The following is a 17,614-nucleotide window of genomic DNA, read 5'->3' as shown; positions in this document are numbered from 1 at the left end:
ATGGACTGACATTCGTAGCCCTCAACTACCAATAACATCTTGAACAAATTGGCAAAATGTGGAACACTAACAGCTTTCTATAATCCTTAACTAGAAAGCTCACAGGAAAAAATGCATGTTTGATTACTAACTATGATTCAGTATTATTTACCAATAATGTCAGTTTAAAAAGTTGTTAACACCGAATGTGACAGAGCTTTTTGAGGTGGAACTGCGAGGAATATGGACTTTTATGACTAAATATGAGGAACGTTCATTATAGTGAAGTACATTTGAGAGGTATGCGCATAGACGCACGTTGATAAATGTTTCAATGTAGTCCAGACTGCGAGGACATTTCTAAAGAACATCTGGTCCACTACAAATTAATCCGATTTATTGAATTTTTCTGTAACTTTCAACACAATTTAAGACCCAGTGCAGATCGGCATAAACTTGAAATGCAAATGTGATTTACAATTCAAACCGTTAAAAAATGAACACACTTCGAAAAATACCACCTCCCACTCAGCGCGCCATCTTACAAAAGTAAGCCAGCAGTATAACCTCCGCAACCCAACAATCTCCAACACTACCAGCTGACAAACAAGCACGTGGGAATGGCAACGCCCTCTCCTGCCAGCTGTCGCAAGTCTCGCGAAAGTTAACAGCTTTCCCCAGGCGAGAGTTTCGGAGAGTGTCAGATTCCGCTGGAGACGGAGAGGGGGCGAACTGAGCTAAGTAAGTAACTATTCCGTTATAGTTTTAGATTAAAGCTGATAAATGACAGTCCTTGGGATCAGTAAGTATCTCTGGTCCTCCTAGATGATAACATTTGTTTGTCTGAAGTCGCGAGATACTCTTGTAATAGTTGTAACTGGGAATTTGTTTTGCTAGCTTGTCTTTAGGGTGCGATACTTGTGCAGCACAACTGGCCTCACCCAAACTATAGCTTTTGATGATGTTCCTCGGGTTAAATAGTTTTCATATTGTGTAAATACATTTGTTATGATACTTGAAAGGCCTGTTTTGGGGCTCTTTTCTGTCTGGGTTGCATCCTGCTTTGATTGATGTAGTAGTCTGATCATTCAGTGCCTTGGTTCACTTTGATTGACAAGAAGTGCTCCAGTCGTACAGCAGAAGTTGACAGACGAAGTAACGCCTTTTGTAGCTCTCTCCTAAGAGACACATGAGGGGGCGGGGCGTGGGGGCCTGCTGGATCTTGGAGCTGCAACGGGCATCCCCAGACTGGGAGGGGACAGTTAGGCGACTTGCAGGGTAGGGCAGTGCCCCCTTGTCTATTTCTCTGTCTTACAGTGGTTTATGTATTCTGTTACAGCTATTGTATTTTTAGAGTAGTGCTGCAGATCCAGTGAATGAACATAACCCTACCTTTCTATGCCTGGAATCGTAGAACTGCCCCACTTTTTTGTTTTAGAACTCCTGCTTGGAAATGTGTTTGTAAACACAGATTGAGGGGTCTGACCTCGACCAGTGAGAGATCATTGCCATTTAACTTAATTAAAAATGCACTTTACCAAACTTGTTGATATTGCTTGAAATATCTTTGTTTAAAATGTGTCTGTTTTACCTTGAAGTTAGCACGTACTGTAATTTAAGTCCTTGGTTTGCATTGCTTGCAGTCAAGAAGCCTGTAATACTCGTGAAATATTCTGTGCAGTGTTTTCTTGCAAGAATTAGAGCAAAAACAAATCAAGAAGCCAACTGAGGCTTTAGATTGTGAAGCAAAAACACTGTTAATTTTCACTTTGTGTTAATACAATGTTGTAGAAATTAGAAGTTGCTGTTCTTGCCCTCTTTCCAGCAGACCTTTTAAATATTTGCATATCACAGAGGCGTTGCAGATCATACTTCTATTTAGACCTCCGTAAAATAGGGACATAGGCAGACAAACTGGGGAAAGTATGCCTTGCAATGCTTCCCTGTGTCATCTATTGTATGATATCCCTGTACTCATGAGTTAGTTTTATGCCTTTCTTAAACTGCAATAAGTGCCCTTCCCTTAGAATTTTTGACAAATGTCATCAAACACTGCTTATGTTTTCAGGGAAAAAAAAGCAGAACATGTCACTTTTTAATATGGATTTAACTGTTATAGTTTTTTTTTCTGTGATGTGGTTTACTGCATTTGTTGCATTTTACTTTTATGCTTCATGTCAGCAGACGTTTTAGTTAAAGGCATTCCTAGTGATATACACTTTTATTTTGCTGAAGTATAATTGTTGATTGTTTTGTAGGTAGCTGTTTGTGCAGGCATCTGAACAGTGTGCTAATTAAATTTCATGTTTTTAGAATGGGAAGGATTTTTTGCTAATAAATTTGTCCACTGTTATGTTTTTTTTTTACTGTGGTAGAATGGTGCCCAGTCCAGGTTCTGTGCCTTGTGTCCTCTATGCTTGTAAAGAGAGGATTCCATTCCTGTTTGAGCCTGAGTAGGCAGAAGTGGGTATCAGAAGATATAATTTAATACATGTGCTCTTTTCAACTCAAAGCTATTTTCTTTTCTAGTTTTTAGGTACTATCTCTCTACTTGTCTTTAATTGTATATGACTATAGATTGCTGTATATAGTGCATCTCTTTTTTGTGAGGAAAAAATAAAGTAGTAGCCTATAGCCTTAGGGTGGCATAGAGGATGGTGGTGTTAGGGGGGGGGGGTTATGCCACATGCCATTTGGAGCACATTGTCTGTAACCATATCTAAGGACAAGATCATTATAGAGGCCATAAAAAGGGCAGGTCATAAAGTAACCAACTAAAAGAACAGTGTTGAATTTTGTGTTCTCATCTGGGCACAGGATTTTTTCTAAAAGTGGACAGCTCTTTGACAACAACCACCCACTGAGGATCACTGATATTTTAATTGTAAAGTCCACTCAAAGATGAGGATTCTGGACTTAAGCAGATTATGACAAAATAGTACTGTACTTCAGAACAGCACTGGAATATATTTGTAAAAATTGTGTGAAAGAAGAGTGCAGGTACATCAGAACCTAGTTTCACAGCTTCTTTGTCTAGTGCATTGCCCACCAATCTTCAAGAAACTTAATTTCACTAATCCGGTGTTATTTTCTACTTTATCACAAAAGCAGCATGCCTTTGTGTGAAATAAATATGCAGATCAAAAGAATGGGTTACAGCTGGGCTTTTAAAAGATGCTGTACAAAGGTTAGGAAAAATGTGTAGTTTTAAGGAAATTTGACTGAGGAAAGTAGTCATTTAAAGGAGAAGACTACATGAAAGATCAACAAGCAAAGGCACACATAACAGAAAGTCTAGTAAGTTGACTTGGCTAGAGAAATAAAATCACTGATAGCTTCACTGCAATTCACTCAGTTTCTCTTCTCCACCATTACAAAGCTAAGTAAAGTTGATGGGGTTTGGTAGAAAAGGATGGGAAATTTGTTACAGCTGTGTCTGCTTGGTATGCACAGAGTAAACCCATTCCAGCCTGTAGATATGTCCAGTGAAGAGTTTGATCTCAGTTGTTTTACAGAAGCAGTAGTCCTGAAAGTGCGTGCACAAGGCAGTGAAGCCTGATGTACTTTTTACCTTAGAAACCTTAGGGGGGAGGTGTGGGAATTGATACATCATCCTAATCTTTTCAACTTTTCATGGGAGAAGGGCAGGCTTCTTTAAAGACTGAAGGATGACTGGAGTGACTTTCCCTTTGTAAGAGCTTGAGTAATACATGCTGAAAAACTGACTTGTAACTTTCACTTTAGTTGTAAGAAAAGCTGAAGAAGTAATTTTAGAATATCTGGAAATTGGTGAACAATAGGATGCAACCTTACATTTTTCGCAACCTTACATTTTTTTAACGAGTTACAGAGAAGATAAGTAAATTAATTAAAAAAACAAGGACTGTGAACATGGCTTACTTAAGTGTTTGGCATTGTACCACTTGCAATGATTTGAACAAATTGCATATGCTTTGCTTGGATGTTGGAGTGGCACTGTGACTAAAGCATTAAGTAGGCTTTCGCAGGGTTGTAGTAAGTGGGAGTTCAGTAATAAAAGGGCTGGTTATTCAGTTGAATAAAAAACAATTATTGTTTGGATACCACAGTGCTGTTTTGTGCGCTGGTCATTTTCATTGTCTTTGTAAGTGATTGTATACAATCTTAAAGGAAATGTTGCTTTTTTTCTGGTGATATTGTTATATAATGGGCATTCAACACAGAAATTATAAAAGGGAGGGACAAATTTACAATATTTGAAGAATGTACTTACAATCTATCTTAAATTCATTGCAAGAAAGAAAGCACAATGAAATGATGCATTTTGTAAGCAATAACAAACAAGGACTACAGCCATAAACTGGATAACTGTTCATTGTGTTCTAAATTAAGAAAGAGTGGGAAGGGAAAAAAAAAGCAAAGCCAATAGAAAGATAAAACCATATAGAAAGGTGCATCAATATGGAAAACAGTTTTTCAGTGTAGATATTTGATAAAACCTGCCCCTCTGTAGAGTATTGCATGTTGTTTTAGAAATGTAGTGTTTGCAAGGAACTGTAGACAAGGTTGAAGCAGTTTATTCATTGCATGTAATTTTAATTTTCGAATAACCTCTTTATCCTGTTCAAGGTTACATGAGAAGCAGCATCTGTCATGGCAATTGTGAGAGTGAAGCAGAGAACTAATCTTGGACATTGGAGGGCAATAAAATGGTGTCGAGATTATATTTAGTAATGTAAAGAAAGAGTAGCAAGAGTTTATTTATAAAAGGGGATGATTGAAACCTTGGGTACCTCAAGTGAGTGTAGTCCACCTAGTTATTTTGAAGAAAAAAAAAGAATCATGGTCACTAAAGACACATGCCCTGCGGAAACTATCTTAGGAATAAACTATGATGTGGCAGATGGCACAGAAGATTTAGGCTGTGAGCTGTTGAGCTGCTTCTTGTAATTCTAGGTTTGACTTCCCCAGTCTTTGTTTGCCTATGATATGATTGAGCAACTCATTTACAAGACCGTGATCTCTGGCAGAGTTTGGAAAAGGTTGGGGAGAATCGGTGCTATACCTTGGCTAACAAGTACAAAATAAGCATGTACATAAATAAAAGGTTTGGATGGCTCAAACAGTCATGACAAATTTAAGACTGCATGGTACAGACAGAAATATGCTTGGAGAGAGAGAAAAGAAGCAAGATGTTAATTAAGTACAGTATGACATTTAAAAATCCAAAACGGGCACAAATAGTGGTAAAAATCAACTAAATAAACGAAAACTGTAGAGTTCTCAAGGGAAGAAATAAAAACACACTGCTTTAGCGTACCAATAGTTTAATTTCTGCTTTCATCCTAGGTGGGCTTCATCAGAACAAAGAATTACAAACTCACTAGTTAATTTATATAAAACTCTAAACCAGTCAGTATCTCAGATTAATTGGCATTCATTAATCTCAGTTACTTTAATAAACAACTTCAGACATAAATACTAAAAAACATGTTGAATAACTTTCAGTCTTCTACCTTTTAAAAACAAATATTATTAGTATCATTAATCCCTGGAGACCTATAGGCACCAAGCTTTAATTGCCAAAGTGTTTCTTTTTACTCCACATTGTTCCTAAAATCTCCGACTCTTCTGTCTGTGAAAACTTGTTCAACAACTGTAAACATAAACTTTTTAAATTGAGTATTCCATCGAGTGCTTATACAGGGCATTTTTTCTCATTCTTACTTTTTATGGCATGTAAATGTTCCTTAATTCTAACTTCTAAACATTGTGTGGTCATACCAACATAGTAAACACTACATTCTGTGCATATAGTAATGGGAATGACCCCTTTGGACTTACAGTTGAAAACACCTGGAATCTGAATGGTGTATCCAAAGTGTTTTAAATATAAAGTGGGCCCCTCTAATATAAACTTGCATATTGAACAACTCCCACACTTTCCTTTGTTTTTTGTTGTCATAGTCATGATTTTAGTATTATCTTGTAAAATGCTCTTAAGATTGTATGAATTTTTAAAAACAAACTTGGGACGGATACTAATACACTTAACCAGATCTAAGTTATCTTCCGGTTATTTTTAATGATTGTGTAAATGTCATAACTGTCAGTTGTCATGTCAGTGGTACACACTGCCATATGTTTATTCAGTGGTTCTTATCTAGTGGATTTCTGAAAAGATTTCAACAAAATAGGGGGAAAACAAGTTTTCCGTTTTGTTCTAATTTTTATGGCAGTTATATTAAGCATATCAATATTATATCTTCAATGCTTAAATTAATAATAAACTGAATTTGTTCCTCAAACATTCCATCCTCGGACATCACCCCAGAGGCTGTAATGAGTTGATCTCTTGGAATGTTGTTTTTAATGCATCTTGGATGGTTGCTGTGATAGTTCAGATAGTAATTACTAAAAGTACTCTTTCTATGAACTTTGTTTGTTAACAAACTTGCTGTATAATTCATTCCATTTCAAATATACATCTAAAAAGGAAATGTCTAACCCACATTCCCCAAGGTACATTTCAAAAAGTCAGATTTAACATTCAAGGACTCAATCAAAGATATGGCATCTTTCTCAGTCCCTTCATTAATCAAACATATATCATCTGCAATTCGATTATAATACTCTTACTTTGTTAGTGGTGGCCATGGGTAAAAATGTTACATGCCCCCACCAGCCAAGAACCAAATTAGCAAAGGTTGGGGCAACTGCAGACCCAATGGCTACCCCTTATACCTGTTTGTAAATGCTATTGTTGAACAAAAAATAATTATTGCTTAATAAAATCTCTACCAAACTACAGTAAAACTTAATATCATAACCTTTAAGAAAACTAAAATTGCTTAAAAAAAATTCCTGACGTCTTCAACACCTAAATCCTGTGGAATGCACATAAAAAGTGAACAAATATCTGTAGTCACACATGCATGTTTAATAGTGTTAAATTCATAAGTGTTTACAAACTCTCGGATTTTGTCTAAGAAATCCCACAAGTCCTTTATATAGGAATTCAGTTTATGTACTAAGGGATTAAAAATATACTCTAACATCAAAGGAATACCTTCAGTAGCATAGTGTTGCGCTGGCACAGTAGGTCGGAAAGGTGGGTTTATTGGACCTTTATGGATCTTTGGTATGCCAAAAAGTACATGCAACATTGGTTTCTTTATTAATAAATTAATACAAATTTCGATCAGTGGTACCATCCATTAGGCATTCATATAAAAACAGTGTTATAGCTTTTAAAGCTTGCTTTGAATCTCATCCAAACCAACTTTTAAATATTCACCTTTATTTCCTGACATACTTTCCATAACTTCTGCATATCTGTTTTGATCCATTATCACCAAGCCCTCACCTTTATCATGTATCTCAATGTAGTGTTATTTTTTAATTCAAACAAAGCTTTTCTCTCTTCTTTATTTAAATTAAAATAAAAATGTCTAGCTTTGTGGCTTAAACGCTGGCGAATGTCTTTTTAACAAATGTTCTTAAATACATTCAAAGTACTGTTAAGTGAAGGATTAAATACATTCAAAGTACTGTTAAGTGAAGGATTAAATGTAGAAGATTTACTAAAAACTTTCTTGGGAAAATTACTGTCGTATAACAAATAATTTAAGTTTAATTTTACATGTAAAATATTTCAAATGCAGTAAAGCACTGCTAACATCAGCCCTTTTTGTAGGGATAAAATTCAAACCTACTAACTGGTGAAAAATACAGCTAGACAGGTTAAAATATTTTGGAAGAATATCTTAGTCCATTATAGAGTCTGGTTTCTTCTTTCTCTTGTTTCCAGTAACCTTGCCGTTGCTTTGGTAGCTCTGTCCTTTTTCTTTGGTTGTGCTTCTAAGGGACCCAACTATTAGTTGTTTCTTCCAACGGTAAAAAGGCAGTTCAGTAATTCCTCCTGAAGCATCCAAAATGTTGTTTTTCTGTAGCACTGTTTCCTCGATGACTCCAGAAAGAACTTCAGCTTGTTTGTCATCGTCATTTCCTGATTCACTTCTTGATTCTCTATTGGCCAAATAAGAAGTTCCTTCTTTTCTTAAGGTGGAATAAACATTGATGATTTTATTGTATTTATTGTTATGATAACCGGGATCAAGACCAGCATAGGCAGTCTTTTCTTTTCATATTCAAGACTGTCCCTTGTAATTTTACTTAACTTCTGTTTGATAATAATTTGTTTGAATATTTTCACAGTCTGAAGTACTAAATCATAGTCCTTAAGCGTAGTAGGCATTTGTCCTAATGCCTGCTGAATTTTCTAGTCAACCTTTAGGACTACATCTGAATCTCTTGGATTAAGGAACTGTTATGTTGAATCAATAAATGTAAAAACTTAAGTCCACTTCTGTTTAATAAAAATTCAGTTAATTTAAGAAAAAATGGATTGGAATGTTTGACGCCATTGGGATATTTAAAGAAATGTAACCCTTTAGGAACAATGCCCAAGTTCAAGCACCTTTCAAAATGCTTATTTTCGATTGGCAATGCAGGATATTTTTTAAATTTTTTCTAAGTCCACCAATTCCTTTTTAAATTCATTACCAATAGAAAAATTGTATTCTACCAGTATTTTCAACGTTTGACCAGTAGTTGGGGAACAGGACAGACTGAGGAGCCAAAGGGATAATAGTATGCCACGAACAGTTTGTAATCTGTTGGTTGTTACTTTCTTTATTATTTTGAGAGTTTAAGTATATAACTGGGTCAATATTTGGGTATGCTTCCATTCTGAGATGAGATTGGTTTGTTGACATGTCACAGATGTTGGTCGTGAAAGAGTCATAGTGTCCAGCTGAAATAGTTAAATAAGTAACAGTTTCACAGTATTTCTGTGTGGATATATATTGGTTTATTTATGTTAAGTTTTTGATGGTGTTTCTTTACTGGTGTTCATATTGCTGTATGTAAGGTCAGTCTCTGTTTACTTTGACTTTTTGACCTAATTCTTACCGCGTCCTTTCAGATGTTAAATGTTCAGGTTAAATCATGATAACTTCAATTTGGCTCTCATGTAGTTCATCTGTTTGAATTATAAGGTGGAAGTGATTGATAGTTGCAGAAGAAACACACATGAAATATTAATTATTGGTTAATTAGTAGTAATTTAATATTTTATTAATTTGTTAAGTTTGCATAGTGGGTCCACCAGGTTATGTTTTTACAATATCAGCCTGGAAACCATTTTTGATTAAGTGACGTTCCCACAGTTGCACAAGTGTCAGCTGAGGGTATTGAACCTGGGACTATAGGGCCAAACACATATTCAGGGTGTAGTTGTGAATCTTTGTGCTAGTCTCTTATGTAATTCGTACTGTAGTGGAATTGTAGAAAAAAACATGAGATGTGTAGGTTTAGGTGCCAGAGTCTTGGTATTGTTCTAAAACCTTGGCAACAGTTGATGTAATGGGTTAAATATGTCCATTCCCCATTGTAATGATTTTTCGGGATTCTGTGGGATCCCTTTGTTCTGTATTCAATCTAGCAAGGCATCTGTCATGCAGTAGGTGTGTGTGTGTGTGTGTGTGTGTGTGTGTGTGTGTGTGTGTGTGTGTGTGTGTTCAGCAAGTTTATATTTTCTGAATGTTGTCCCTTAGACAATGCCAGAAAGGCTAATCATTTTATTTTCTGGTGTTGGGCATTTCTTCTTTGCCTGTAATCTCTTCCTGGCACTACTTCGCTATTATTTTGCTAGTTACAGAGTTTGTATATTTCACATTTAAATTTTATTTTCTGCTTATGATTTTTTTATTTTTATTTTATTTTATTTACACCTTGACCAGGTTAGTTCCAGTAGGTCAGTAGCATATTTTTCAGGGGAATCCCAAGGAGGTATTCATACTGACTAGGGGAAATTTAAAGCATTACAGTGAATATGCCATATAGTATACTGGCCAAAGGTAGTGTGGGTTGTATACAATTATTGGCAGTGCTTTTTTGTGGACTTGCTACTGCTTCCGATGTTTTTGGATTCTGTTGTGCTTATAAGGTTTTCTACCTTCTTATTGTAGCTCATTGACAGTATTACATCAAGTCTTTAACTGGCTGCTCAGGTTTTCATTGCTGTTGCACCACCCATAGCACCAGTGCACTTGGTTTGTTACCCTGTGCCAGTGCAGCTGCTCTTTTCCCCCTTATTTTCTTAATGGGGTTAAGTGATTGGCTGTCCCAGTCATACACAGCAAGCAGCCTGTCCTCCCAAAATTTGAAGTCCAGAGAAGTGCTGTGATTCTTTTGGGTTTCCTTAGCTACGGTTTCCCCTTTAAGGCTTTGAATTTGGCCACGTGTTATTAACTGATTTGTTGTATTTGATGTGTCCACTTTTAGATAAGCTGTACATTTACCGAATTTAGCTTTAGTGTTTTGTCTGGGGGAAGGGGGACAACTTTGATAAACTTAACAGGACTTCCTGTTTAACTTGATACATATTTTATTGTGTTGTAAAGTGTGGTGGTGCACAGTATATTGTCTAATAATATCACTGTATTAGTTGGATAAAGGTGAAGCGTAGTGTTTTGTCCTTCCAAGAGTCGTGATGTTATTACACAGTAATACACAACCACGGAGTACCTTATCACTGTTGTAGTGTCTCATTTCTAAAAAAAAAAAAAAAAAATGTTGCGCACTTCTTCGTAGCTGATCAAAATGCCACAAAGATGTTGTTTGGTATCATTTATGTTCCCTTTAATGGTCAGATTGGTTTTCCGGGTCTATATTACATAGACGAAAAATCAAAATCTCGAATGCTCAGATGAGTGAAAATGCAGGTAATCGAAATCGCTATTGGGGGGCTGTGCCCCCCTAAAAATATATTCCAACTCCAAGATTGCACTACATTGAGGAAAGGGCAAATTTTCCGATCTTCACTGTACTGCGATCTCATAATATCGATTTCAATTACCTGCGTTTTCGCTCATCCGAGCGTTCGAGATTTTGATTTTTCGTCATTCTGATAGGAACCCAGTTTTCCTTCCCTGTTGCACCTCTTCAGGGCTCTACATTTCCTTTTCTAATTGTTCTCTTGAGTTTGAGGTCTGCATAATTTTTATGCAGTTGTAAATTATGTCTTGTTTTCTCTATGGAATTTAAGTTGCTCCTGAAGCTGTGCCTTTCTTGGTTTTTGGATACAAGTAATACATATCAGAACATGTGTAGAGTGGCCAGATAAATGAAATTGATTTGAAGACTTGCTTAATGCATGCCACAGCTCCATGGCCTAAATATTTTACTCCTGTGTATGTCCCTGTGTCAGTAGAGTCTTGCGGTATTTGCTTTGGGGGATCGGTTGGATGTCTCATCTTTTACATATTGGTACTGAAGAACATGTCATGGAGTGCAGACATTCACAGTCATACTGGGGCCATCATAACGGGTATCGTACCATGCTTTCTGGCCACTGAAGAATGATTCTTATGATTCCCTGGTTGTAACCCCCCCCCCCCCGTATCAAAGGACACCACATATTGGAAGGAATGAGTGAGTCTTTGAGTCTTTGTTCTATGGTAAAACCTTAATGACCAACTCCTGGCTCTGTAAGATGTGTATTTGAGAAGAAGAAGTCATCATATTAGAACTGTTTTATTTGAATGTATGTGTTTGACACACACACAGGAAACTTGTTGTGTGTGTGTGTGTGTGTGTGTATGTATGTATGTATATCATATAACCTTGGGTATGTCCATGTACAAGTTTCTGTGCGTTTACACGTGCATGTGGGATGTGTTGAGTTTCTGGACGGTTGCACAGAATAGTATGTCATTAATGCCAAATTGTGGCACTGGAGCACAGCTTGCTTTGCAGTCCACCGAGAAACAGTGAAGGAATATCTTTATCAGAGACATCAGAGGCTTGCTTACTTCTTTGAACAGTTGTGTTGCAGATTTGTGTAAATTTGACTAAATAATTTCAAATGGGTTAAGTCTCATCCTCAATTGTAATTCATTGTTAATGACCCTTAGACTGTACTGTTGCTAGATTTTTACTACTATTATTGTAGAATGTAAAAATTTCAATTGTAATTCACTGTTAATGATTCTTAGACTGTACAGTTACTAGATGTTATTATTATTGTAGAATTTGTTTTTACTGTAGAATGCTGCATAAATCTGTATAACTTCTTTGCTTTGTATGTGTACATGCTAATATGTTTGTCATTGTTACTGGAGCTTTTCTCTCCGGGCCTCCACTGAAAACGGGCTCTTTTTAGGCCCAGTGGACTTCCCCGATCATCACACTGAAGTAAATAAATAAATAAATAAAAATAACATAGTTTAAAAACAGAAGTACTGCTCCCCTCCCTTTCAGTTTGCCTGCCTGGCATTTGAAAATCTTGAAAGACTGCAACTTGTGAACTTTGATAGTCTTCACAAAAAAAGTTTGTTTTCCTTTCCGACAGTGATTGTGAGTATGGTAGCTCATCTTGAGTGATTAATTTGTAAGGTTTGGTATTTGAATGGCTACACTCTGATGTGGAGTTTAATTCACTTGAGTGCATGCTAAGGCCATTTAACAAGAAGAACAAAACTTTTTTTTAAATTAAACATAATCCTTAAGATGTTAGAATACAGAGCTAAAATAATAGAGGAGAATCTTGTCATGCAGCATGTTCAAGGAATAGTGCTGTTGATTTGGGGGAAAGGAATCCTGTTTCTTTCAGTTATTGAAGAGACTATATCAGTCAGGCTTTGTCGGTTTCTAAAGCTGAACGCATCTGAAGTGCCATAGGCCTGTAGGCGGATTAGTGCTCTTTCAAATTGTAGAAGAAAGTTAGACTTGAATTTTTAACTCGTAAGCAAAATAGAGCACATGAGCCTATATTCTGCAATAACTTGTTTCTTATAACTATGTTATCAAAATTTAGATTTAAACTAAGCTTGGATGAAGTGAATGTGAATTTCGCTACTGTTTTCTTATTCATTTTAGATTAGAAGTACACTATGGCAACTGATGATACAACCCACCAAATGACAAGCAGTCAAGTCTATAATTGGTGTAGTGCTGGAGAGGCAGAATCCAGGTCAGATGGTAGTAGTGGTTACAGGAAGAAGTGAGATACTTGCATGATGATTTGCTCAGCTGGTGCCAGTTTACAGCTCCATTTTGAGTAAATGGGCTTTGAGGCAAGAAGAAGAAAAGCTTTGAGTAGTGGGTAAGGATTTTCTATGGTTAAGAAGGGTAACCCACATTGTAGGGGTAAAAGCTGAGCATTTTGGTTTACAGCATTTTGTGTGAGTAGTTGGAGGGGGATGAGCAGTGTCTGAGGTAAGAAGCTGTGCAAAATATTCCTCTTTTATGAGAGATGCTTAGCACTGGCAGACCTTGTTGTGTGAAGTGTAACATTTTGATGTTAGTGGCAAATATATTGGTGATGCTTGAAAGTGCATGCTCCATATACTGGTGAGAACACTCCTGTAGATTAAATATGACGTCTTTAGTGAGAGGGTTGGAGACCATATAGCAGGATTGCAGCAAAGAATACATCTTTCCTTGTTTTGCATTGCAAATGCACTTGTAATACTTAAGCATCCACTGCTTAGTGTCTCGCCCAAGTCATCCAGTCCACCAACCCTGTTAACATATAAGTAAAACTAAAATAAATTTTACTTGCAGGATGTGATAGATTAAGCTATGGATTGAGCCACATTCTGGGAGTATATTTCAGCTCTTTTTTGCAGTATCATGTCACCATATGTTTGGGAGTACAAAAGCCCAGTTAGCTGGCAGCTTATTTGACAAGTCCTTTGGCTGTGCCAGGCTTGTCATAGATTGTATTGTGTGAATATATTTTGTAAACACCTTTATTAAATTATCACTTGTCAGACTTATATTTATGTAGAAGTAATTAAACTGTATTAAAAAGTTTACATTTACAAACATTATACATCACATGTATGGTCGCGTGGGATTCCTTCTGGGTGCTCCAGTTTCCTCCCACATCCCAAAGACATGTTGTAGGTTGATTGGATACTCTAAATTGGCCCTAGACATGAGTGTGTGCCTTCCATGGAAGGTTGGACGCCTGGCTGGCAACTCGACACCGTAAACCTCCACTGCCAGTCATGAGTGGACAGGTGATCCGCTGTGGCATCCCCTAACCGGGAAAAAGCCGAAAGAAGAATAAGAAGACTGCATCACATGTATTGTTATATATCCTATAATCTAAGCAACATTGAGTACATTGTTCATTACTTGCCTTCTCTTAACTGCATTCCTTCTCCTAAACGTTTTTCTGCGCATATTGTTCCCATAATTTTCTTTTTTTTTTTTTATGTAATTTACTCCTACCGTTTTTGTAAATATCCCACCTCCTGTTCTTTTATCTCTCTTAAAATATTCATTACTTCAGGTACAATTGGTTTAGATTTTTGATTTCCATTTTCTAGTAATTGATTGATTTGCAGCCACCAAAATTTAATTAACAAGGCCTTACTGTGTCTAGGTAATTCAGATCCTGTATCCCAGCTCAAAAAAAAACATCATTTCCTTAGTTACACTTATTTGCTTGTCAGGTATTCCAACAGTACACTGCAAGGATTTTTTTTAAAGTCTGCCAATGCATGCATGTGGGAATTGGGGGTAGGGTGGGGAGCGAAGCAGGCAGAGACCTGTTAGCTGCTCTTAAGAGGGGTTGTGGGCTGAGAATACAGGCCCTTATATAACTTCTGTCCTATGCATTCCTAGTGGGGGAGGAGGGTAGGAACTAATTGTAGGAGGAGTCCTGTGGGAGTGATTGACAGGTCTCTCAGCCAGATTCTGGAGTTTTTTTGGGAGTGAAATGACATATGTTCCCAGTTACCTCTTTCTTCCCCATGAGACCTCCAGTGTTTGCCACCTACTTGAATAATTCTTTGAGTCTGCTTAGGGTATAAAATCTTCTAGAGATTGTTGTATATTTGGGAGCCATACGTATGTCCTCCCATTTCTTTCTTTATGAATTGCATATCTAATCTCTCTTCCCCATCTTTTTTGGCATATTCTGATTTAATTTCTGTAGTTAACATACAATATTTTATATGCCCTATTAATTATTCATTTAACAGCAGCTTCTGTTCTAGGTTCAGTTAAAAACTCGACCAGGTTTTTTATTTAGGATTCCTTATCCCTTTCTCTTTGTTTATATGCTGATATCATTCCCTGATAGGGAAGGCAGTCACTAGCTTGCAATCCAAATGTCATCTTGGCCTGTTTCCATTCTACTACATTTCCTTCTCTAATTATTTGTTCCTAATACCTTTGTTCCTTTCCCATCTTCCTTCAGTAAATTCCAGTCCTGTCTTTTGTATTCTCTGTACTCTTAAATGCAGTCATCCCTATCAGCAGAATCTCCTTTCCCCATTCCCGTGTTGGCTTAATTCTTGGTATATGATGTGAGAGTGTTCAATCTCGCCGTTTGTTCTTACACACGGGTTCGGAGCCGATCCTCGGCTCCAAGTCGGCCGCATAGCAAAGCTCTGCATCTTAGAGAAGCTCGAGACCAGGCTATATCCCACAATCCTCCCTGCCATTACCCAGATCTAGTTTGCCGCTGCAACGGATCACATCGACGAGATCTCGGACAAGAGAGATTTTTGTTATATTTTAGATAAGATTCTTTTATTTCTTGTTTAAAAAGTTCTTATAGTTCTTAAAAAGTTAGTTTTTGATTAGTGCTAGTGCTAGTGTGTGTGTGTGTGTGTGTGTGTGTGTGTGTGTGTGTGTGTGTGTGTGTGTGTGTGTGTGTGTGTGTGTGTGTGTGTGTTATTATAATTAATCCTGTCACATTTTTATAGGTCCCCTTTTGTGGCCTACCTCTTCTTTCACTTATAGCAATACTTATATATACATATATAAATATTTACTTAATAGTTATTAGTTATTATAGCTAGTGTCTTAAAATTGTTCATAGTAGAGTGTCTTACTTCTACCGATATGTCAGAAAAAGCCAAATCCGGCTTTAAAAGATGTCAGTGTGGACAGAAAATGTCCATCACTGACAACCACACTTCCTGCGTCTACTGTCTTGGACCTCTCCACCTGCAAGAGGATTGCTCTATATGCCATTCCTTCAGCGGGAGGGTCATGACAGATAGACGCAGGAAACTTATAGATAGGGGACTACTTAAGCCTGCCTTCCAGGAGGCTTTGGACAAATTGGACCAGGCTTCTAAGTCCTCGAAGGGGTCGAAGATGTCAGAGCCCATGTCATCGGCTCCGAGTTCATCTTCGAAGGTTCGTTCGCCGGTTCCACAGACTTCGGGGCCAAGCGTCGAACGTTTGTCTTTCACTGAGCCCCAGGTCTTGGAACCGGTGTCGGAGCTACCGCCACCGTCCATTCTTCGGTGCCATCTTCGGCCCCTTCGACCCGATCTTCCAGACCGTTATCCGATACAGATGTGGATCGTGTCGTGCAGAAACTTATGGAGAACACGGCCCTTTCCAAGTTGATTGCAGTTTCCTCCCAATTGGTGTCGAAACTAGAAGGCCTCCCTTTATCTCCAACAGGTCCTCCTTCGAGACCCATCCAGTCTTCGGAGCCGGGAGAGGATGAGCCGATGATAGTGGAGCCCTCGGTGCCGAAACCATCCATTGCACGATTGACACCATTGACTTCGACTCCTTCGGAACCTGTAGGTGAGTCGCGGAGCCGACGATCTCTCCTCTGTTCCGGGACCGAGAGTCGTACCGACCTTTCGGTGCCGACTCTCCCTCTCGGGGCCTCGGCACAGATTGGCTCGGCTCCGTCCTCGGGGTCGAGGCCCACGGCCCCCGTGTCTGGGATGCTTCCATGTTCTTCGGAACCGGAGGAGTCCTCGGCCCGGGGTTCAGGGGTTTTTGACCTTATAAGGAAGGTTTTGCCTGCACAGACAACCACTTCATCGGAGGCGTCTTCTCCCTCCCCTAAGGGGCCGCTCTCTGTTTCTGCCCCCATGACCCATCCAAAGCGTAGAGCACCATTGCCTCAGCCACCCCCAGAGGGTGCCCCCTGTTCCTCGGAGGCCTCACCGGAGGCCCCCTCCAATGAGGTTCCGAGGAAAAGACTGTGCAAGAGGAGGCACTTGGATTCCCCGCAGGAATCTCTAACATCTGACACTGACTTGGATGAGGCAGAGGGGTCCCCAAAATCCCCCTCTGAGGATGTCTCATTTGCGGACATCTTGGAGATCTTAAAACAGAGGGGTGATTGGCAGTCCCTAGCCCCCACTGAGGACGAGTCGGTGTTGCTGAAGGCTTTTGGTGCTCAACCTTCTACCTCCTGGGTTACTCCGCCCTTCGATGAGTTAATGGATTTAATTGCTCGAAGGGCGTGGGAGACACCGGACATAGTGGAAGCGGTCCCTCGAAAACCGAGCAAATTTATCACCGCCCCCCAGGACAAGGTTTATCTCACCAAGGGAGTCCCGGTCGACGCTATGGTGGTGGCGGCAGCCACTAAAAAGGAGATGTCTGAGTCTTCCTCTTCTGTTCATCCTCCTAATAAGGATTCTAGGACTATGGACAGATATGGGAAGCACGTTTTTAGTTCAGCGACTTTTTCCATGCGTTCGCTAAACTATTTGACACATTTTACACGTCTGCAGAGGGATCTCATCAAGGAGCTGAGAGATACCCTCCAGGGTAACACAGATGCTGCTGTTTCAGATAAGGTAACAGCACAGCT

The 17,614-nt window shown here is 38.5% G+C and overlaps 1 protein-coding gene across 3 annotated transcripts in view; it reads left to right on the top strand.

The window, feature by feature from the left end:
* Positions 1 to 627: 627 nt before the first annotated feature.
* Positions 628 to 17,614, top strand: part of LOC122811822 (cyclic AMP-dependent transcription factor ATF-7-like) — a 2,228,331-nt gene continuing 2,211,344 nt past the window's right edge. For all 3 annotated transcript variants that reach the window (XM_044083930.1, XM_044083931.1, XM_044083929.1), the window contains exon 1: positions 628 to 720. The gene's annotated coding sequence lies outside the window, so the exon portion shown is untranslated. The remainder of the gene's footprint in view (positions 721 to 17,614) is intronic.

The sequence above is a fragment of the Protopterus annectens genome, chromosome 9.part0 (genome assembly GCF_019279795.1).
Source record: "Protopterus annectens isolate FY-2018-M chromosome 9.part0, PAN1.0, whole genome shotgun sequence".
Classification (NCBI taxonomy): domain Eukaryota; kingdom Metazoa; phylum Chordata; order Ceratodontiformes; family Protopteridae; genus Protopterus; species Protopterus annectens.
The sequence above is the reverse complement of the archived record's forward strand: the minus strand, read 5'-3'. Positions and strand labels throughout refer to the sequence as shown.